The 6,655-nt window shown below is 39.9% G+C and overlaps 1 pseudogene; it reads left to right on the top strand.

The window, feature by feature from the left end:
- The first annotated feature begins 445 nt into the window (after positions 1–445).
- On the top strand, positions 446–1,142 carry LOC147697086 (glutamine amidotransferase-like class 1 domain-containing protein 3, mitochondrial pseudogene; annotated as a pseudogene).
- The last annotated feature ends 5,513 nt before the right edge of the window (positions 1,143–6,655 follow it).

Below are 6,655 nucleotides of genomic sequence, written 5' to 3'. Positions count from 1 at the left end.
AGCTAAAAAAGTATTCTTTCCACTGTTGCCATTTTATGCAAGGTTCTGATCCAGTTGGCCAAAATGCCTGTGGAGATTGTATGGTAAAGTTTTGGGTAGCAATAATGAATATAAGGTGGAGATAACTTGAGTATTTGAAACTCTCTGAAAATAAAATCTTCACAAGGTAGACAATGTAATAAATAGTTAATTCCTTCTTTTTCACTTGCTCAAGTCTTTTTGTGAAAGAGAAAAAAAAATGAAGAAAAGTTCACCTTGCTTCAAATTCCCATGCAAGGTAAATGTCCTAGCTCGATGTGTAACCTTTTTTTAAGCAGAATTAAGGCTTGAAAGGAAAAGTGGTGAAAGTAAAAGTAAGAATACTTACTTCAAGTTCAATCGTGTTGAAATTAATCTTCCCGATGTAATTGTGACTGAAAACATAAGCACTTTTAGTTTTATTTTCTCGTGCAGTCAGTATGGCAGCGAAGAAGCGCGTGGCTGTGGTGCTGGCCGGCTGCGGCGTGTTCGACGGCAGCGAAATACATGAGACGTCGGCCGTGCTTGTGCACCTCAGCCGCAAGGAGGCGGAGGTAAAAATATTTGCACCAAACTTTGACCAGATGCATGTAGTCGATCATTTGAAAGGAAGTCCTACAGAAGAGAAGAGAAACGTCCTTGTTGAAAGTGCCAGACTAGCACTTGGTGATATTAAAGATTTAGCAGACATTAAAATTGATGACTTTAATGCTGTCGTTTTCCCTGGTGGCTTTGGTGTGGCAAAGAATCTGTCCTCCTGGGCAGTGGAGGGCAATGCATGCACAGTTAATGAGCAAGAGAAGTCAACACTTGAAGCTTTCCACATAGCGAAGAAGCCCATTGGACTGTGCTGCATTTCTCCAGTATTGGCGGCTAAGATCTTCCCAGGCTGTGAAGTGACAATTGGCAAGAATGAGAATGTTGATGGACAGTTTCCCGATGCTGCGACTGCTTTAGCAATTGAAGAAATTGGAGCCAAACACATTAGTAAACATGTTCATGAATGCCATGTGGATGAAGCAAACCGGATAGTAACAACATGTGCTTTTATGTGCAAGGCCCCCCTGCATGAGATTTTCGAGGGTATTGGAACACTAGTGGATGAACTCTTGAAGATTGCCTAAACTAAGTTTGTGTAAAAGGCGAATACAATATTTTCAAAATGCAAAAAAAAAATAATAATAATAATTACTGGCAGTTTCCACTATAATCGACAAAGCTTTATCAACAAACAGGATGGTCTTCTGCTGCTTTGTCGATTTTAAAGCAGAGTTTGATAGAGTGCCCAGGGCGGCCCTCTGGAAAAAACTGACTCAGTGGGGCATTCCAAATGAAATATTGAACCCAATTATTCAACTCTACTCTGACACATGGGTCCGAGTGAAGCTAGCGCCCGGCTCGCATCTCTCGCGAAAAATCATGACCTCACGCGGTGTCAAGCAGGGATGAGTGCTGGCCCCTCTTCTCTTTAACCTATTCATAGCTGACCTGTCAAGCACTCTAGACAAGGTAAACAGCCATCCACCCAAATTAGGAGGTGCGTCATTATGTAACCTTTTATACGCCGACGATTTGGCCTTGTTCAGCCTCACTAGAGTATGGTTACAAAGGCTCCTTGCTGAACTATCACAATACACGTCTGACAACCAGCTAGAAATTAACATGGAGAAAACCCTGATAGTCCCATTTGGCAAGAAACACCACAGCGGCGGTGGTTGGTCAATTAACAATACAAGTCTTTCGATTGGCCAATCATACAAATATTTAGGCGTCCATCTGGACACAAGGGGCAGCTTCTCAAAGCAAAGCAGTGTGATCGCATCTAAAACTACGGCCTTAGTGGTATCCTTAGCCAAGCTATCGAAGAAACTCTCAGGCCCAACCTTTGCCCCTTTATTAGAAGTCCTTAGAGCAAACATTGGGCCAACACTTTCTTATGGCATAGAGATCTTCAAAGGCAAAATGAATACTGCCCTTAACAAATATACAACTAAAATCTACAGGAAGGTACTTTATTTACCGAGCATTGCTTCCCCGGCTCAGATTAGACTAGAACTGGGATTAACCAACTATGAAGCCTCTAACGTTGGTACTTACCTTAAGCTATGTCATAAATTAAGACAGGCCGAACCAGGCACACTAGAATCCCTAATATGGAAAGAAATCAACAAGACTAATCCAGGGGGAACATTTGGGCGCCTTCTGAATGATTATATCCATCAAATGTCAGCTGCCGATCTTTGTGCTCTTAACCCCAGTCAGACTGTTTTTAATAACATAATCAAAAAATGCATAAGACTGAAATCTCTGGCTTCAGACAAAGCTCTTGTCACGAAACGCAGTCACTCCTGGGCGGTAGTTAACTCCTACGAACGATTGACCCCTGCTGCCTACCTCTCCACGACATTTGCACTTTATCTAAAGAGCTGTCTGATTGCCCTAAGATTGGGAGATTGGCGCTTTCTCCAAAATCTTCCCACCTGGCGTCATTAGAAGGAAGACACAACATGCAGAGGATGCGGGTCAGCAACAGAAACAATCTTTCACTTGCTCTGCATCTGTCCCTCATTCAATTTCCAGCGCCGATGCCTGCTCAATCCAGAATGGAACAGGCTTGGTATTCGGACCTGCAGGCATGCCATTATCGCTGCTCTGTCTCCAGATAACATTGTTTTAAACATAAACCTGCCCAAATTCATTCAGCACGCTTATCGCAAGCTAGATAAAATGGGCATTGCTGAGGCCATATAGCTGATTGATAAGATTGAACATGTACTTTAATAGACCTTGCAATAACGGGGAGAGTTAATTTACAAATTGAAAGGTTTTAACTAACATGCTTACGGTCACATTTTATTCATTTATCATCTTTTATTCATAAAACTGTACACAATGTGATTTGTGCAATCTTTTAAAGATATGATTTTTAAATCTAAATAAAGAATTACTACTACTACCACTCATAAGCACTTTGTCCTTGAATGGCTGCCGTAGGCTCCCGCGTGATCACGTGCTCATGGAAACGAAGTGCACGTAACAGAACATCACTGCGTTGTAGTGGAGAGCAGCATTTTATGTCAAAGGCCCGGAGGCCAACATTATGCATATCCCTTTTATTACTGCCCAAACACAGCAGCAACAGTATCTTAGAACTTAGAATACTATAAAACATTCCAGAACTTAGAACATGAATAAGTCCCCTTGAGCAGCAGCCATCTTCCTTTTGTTGCTGCTCAAACCTAAGATAAGTACCATGTTGTTATACTCTGTCTAAGTAAATTGGAAAGAAAGATTAATTAGCAGGTTTGAGGTAAATTTCATTTGGGATTATAAAGCGAAATGTGTATGTTAAATAAGAGATTAGTGGAGCAGTTTTAGAGGAAAAATTAGCGTTTTTTGTTGTCGATCGAGTGAAATGATATAATTTAGAAAATGTAGGACTTTAATTGATAAGGAGGAAAGTTTTGATGAGGTATTTTAGGAGATATGTGTTGGGAAATGTAATAGATTACCTTTAGTTAGGTACAGTTGGAAAGTTGGCCGTTGGTGGTGAGCACGTGGTAGTGTCTCGAGCGCTTGCTTCGTAACAGCGGGGCATCGTGTATCGTTGTGTCATGAGCGCATGCTGCGTTTCGTCAGGATCAGGCGCGTGAGGAGAGGCAGCATGAGGAACGTTGAGGGGAATATTAGCCTCCGTGCCTTTTTTAATAAAATCATGATTTTCTTTACATTAAAACTGTGGAAAATCTGCATTAGTAATCAAGCTGCTCCTTCGTAACGCTTCTCAGAATCTTCACAACGTCATACAGAGAGCGGCAATTGGAATTCAACCACTCCTCTGTAATGCGCTCTGTGGATTTGAAGGTAATTTTTATCTTTCAAATAAAGTAAGAATGAATGCTAAAAGAACCGGCAGCAACAATAAATGTATATTCAGAAAAACAAAAGAATGGAAATTCCACTTCACAAAAGTCAGTCCCTTTAGTAGTTAGCAAAGCAATGGAATATCAAGACGTTAAACTAGCGCAGCGACAAAGTTAAGCCAAAACACTCACGGTTACACAGCAAATGTTCTGTCAGCGAGGGCGATACATTATCGCCGCTTTTATCGGCAGGAATCTGCCTCTAAAGCGGCGATAATGGGCTTGATAATATGCCCTTGTGAATTCCCATAGAAGCCCACGTTCTGGTGTTAACATGGGCTTCCATGGGTATTCACAAGGGCATATTATCAAGCCAATTATCGCCGCTTTAGCAGCAGTTTCCTGCCGATAAAAGCAGCGATAATGTATCGCCCTTTCTTGATAATATGGCCCATAGAACCTTGCTAGAATGCATGTGGAAAGGAAGACTGAAGGAAAACAATTCTAGAAGTAATAACAACATGACAACAGGGGTGCGCAACATTTTTGAAAATACTTCGCATCTCTAAGAAACTGACGGATCACGGCATTACCAATTGTGATGTAACAAGGTATCCTGCCAGTTTCTAGTAAATATGCCCCTGCAATGTAAAGCTTATGTCTTTTATCAGAGTCTTGTCATTGGTGGACTATTATGACTTATTTGTGCTCTATAGATTTATTCTGACACCGTATGATTTCGCCTAAGCCCTGCAGCACAAACATTCTTTGTTTTGTTGGCCTTATATAGCGAAAAGGATGTAGCTAAGTAATTTGCCTGACTGATTGATTAAAGTACTATCTAATAAGTAAAACGTGCATACATTTTCCATTGTAGGCTCAAAGTATTGAATCCTAACTGCATTTATTAAAGTTAAAAATGAATAGATGAGTAACACACATTTTCTCATAGAGGAAATTAGATCTGATTAATTAGACTCGCTGTTCAGTCTCTCTAAGCTTTCACATAAGTGTGAATACATGTATGACTCGGATAGTAGTGAGGAGAAATACAACAAAAATAATGGAAAACTTTTTTCTAGGAATATTGATTTCTATTTATCCCAAACCTTCGGTTCTTATTCAGAGCACATGGTTAGTTAAACACAACTGCTGACTTGGTGTTATCTGACTTCCAGCGAAGTATCTGCAAACAGCTATCAGGAGGCGAAGGCCACTATCTGAAAATCCACAATGAAAAACAACGGGAGATATATGTACTGCTTGTCCTGAAAGGTAAAGTGCACCACGGGCAAGAAAGCATGACGAAGATAAAAAGGTAGGAAAGGACTGTTTTTGTAATTAAAGGAGGCACTTCGTGGTTAAGTACTAATCGATAGGGTTAATGAAACCTGCTCTTTTCATACAAAAAAAGATCAAATCATTAACTCGATGCAGACTCAGACAGAGCTGCAAACACAGTGCAACTTTTAAGGAGACATTGAACTAACCTGATACCTATAACATCAAAGAATTGATATAAAACAAATTAAAACGTTGTTTTTGGGAGATATTTCGGGAAGTCAGTATTAAACTAGGATTAGTAAAATATAATGATGTACAATATTAAAAAACACATTTATAAACACTGATGAATGTAATATTTTCTTTCAAATTTGAACTTTTAATTTATGGATGCTCATACAGTTCAGAAAGTCCATTGGGGAAACAAGAAACAGGGAAAATTAACGCTAAGGGCGTTTAGCGTTAATTTTTTTAACTCCTGCTATCGCTGGATAATATCGCCTGGTTATCGCGTTATTAACAACGCTAACCGCCTATGCGATAAAAAATGCAGCGATAGCGGCATTTTGGGAGGTTATCTCTGGTAATGCAGCAATAAAACTACAAGGATAGGGATATCCTTGTTGATAGCCCATGGTGGACTTAGCCATGTAATACACCTCTCATTGGATTACATGGCTAAGTCTGAAAATTAGCAGACGTAAAAAAGAAGAGCTAACCATGGTTAGCGCTGCTTCTTTTGTCTCTAACAGGGTTAGCGTGAACTTTGATAATAGGAGAAATGTCGCTTAGCGACATTTCTCCTATTATTTTGCTCTGGAACGCCCACTTTGCATCTTGTTAGAGATGCAAAGGGAAGCATAGTGAAAAAGGGTGCTAACATGCGATTTTGTATGTTAGCACCTTGTTGTTGATAGGGCGATCTTTTTTCTCCGCTTCTTTGGCTTTTAAAGCCAAAAAAGCGGAGATAAAGCCCTTGTTAATATTCCCCCAAGTACCTTACAAAATGCCTCCCGTTTTCATCAGAGGAACAGAACAAACGTAAGGTATATATACATCGAATTCGTAACTTATATCCGTTGATGTAAAAACGTGTTACTTAAAGCCCGACAAAATACAGTGCCACTGATTTGGCAGTCAAAACTCTGCCATAGTTGGAGGGAATAACCCCTAATGTCTCAACACTAACTACTATTAGCAGAAAGTCCTATCACCTTGCTTGCCCTAAATCAGGCTATAGGGACTTCTTTTAAATATCCACGTTCTCTGTCGCGCAGAATCCAAAGAAAAAAAAAATCACCCAGGTAAGCCTATCAGCCATACGTTATAGACTAGGATGGTAGAAATATTTGTCTCAATTTTTATAGCTGAAAAACTAAGGAGCCTATTCGCAAACAGCACTTTGAAGTGTGTTTAGTAATACTACAATGGAACTACTAAAGTACTATAAAATGTTATTCACAAACATATGTGTGTGTGTAAATCTCCAC

This window comes from Lissotriton vulgaris, chromosome 8, assembly GCF_964263255.1.
Source record: "Lissotriton vulgaris chromosome 8, aLisVul1.2, whole genome shotgun sequence".
Taxonomy (NCBI): Eukaryota; Metazoa; Chordata; class Amphibia; order Caudata; family Salamandridae; genus Lissotriton; species Lissotriton vulgaris.
The sequence above is the reverse complement of the archived record's forward strand: the minus strand, read 5'-3'. Positions and strand labels throughout refer to the sequence as shown.